The following is a 486-nucleotide window of genomic DNA, read 5'->3' as shown; positions in this document are numbered from 1 at the left end:
TGGTAACAAGGAAGAAGAGGAAAAGGAGAAAAGAGACGCACATTTAACACACAAGGTAGAGGGCACCACACACACACACACACAGAGAGAGAGAGTACACATCACAACAGCAATCCAACACAACCCAATGAGGGAGCAACAGTAAACCACTCACACACTACAGAGCCAGACGAGAGGCCAACACCGCAGTGGAGGGGTCCAGCAGCACAAAGCCCCCTTCCCACTCACAGCCCACACACAATGGCACAGACAGCCGCACACGCACACTCCCACATGCTCATATCAGAGAGGCACTGCCGCATTCCCTAAAATGTACACGGAGCCACACACCTGCAGAGAAGAGGAAAAGAAAAACGAAAGAAAAGAACGAAAACAACAACAGGATACCAACAGCACACCAGGCACTCACAATACAATAATCACAGCTGCTACTCTCATCAGAGAAGCATCCACACACACCAGCACATCAACTCAACCCCAAAAAGG

Source organism: Trypanosoma theileri (assembly GCF_002087225.1).
Source record: "Trypanosoma theileri isolate Edinburgh chromosome Unknown TM35_Tth_82_V1, whole genome shotgun sequence".
Lineage (NCBI taxonomy): Eukaryota > Euglenozoa > Kinetoplastea > Trypanosomatida > Trypanosomatidae > Trypanosoma > Trypanosoma theileri.
Note: the sequence above shows the minus strand (reverse complement) of the source record.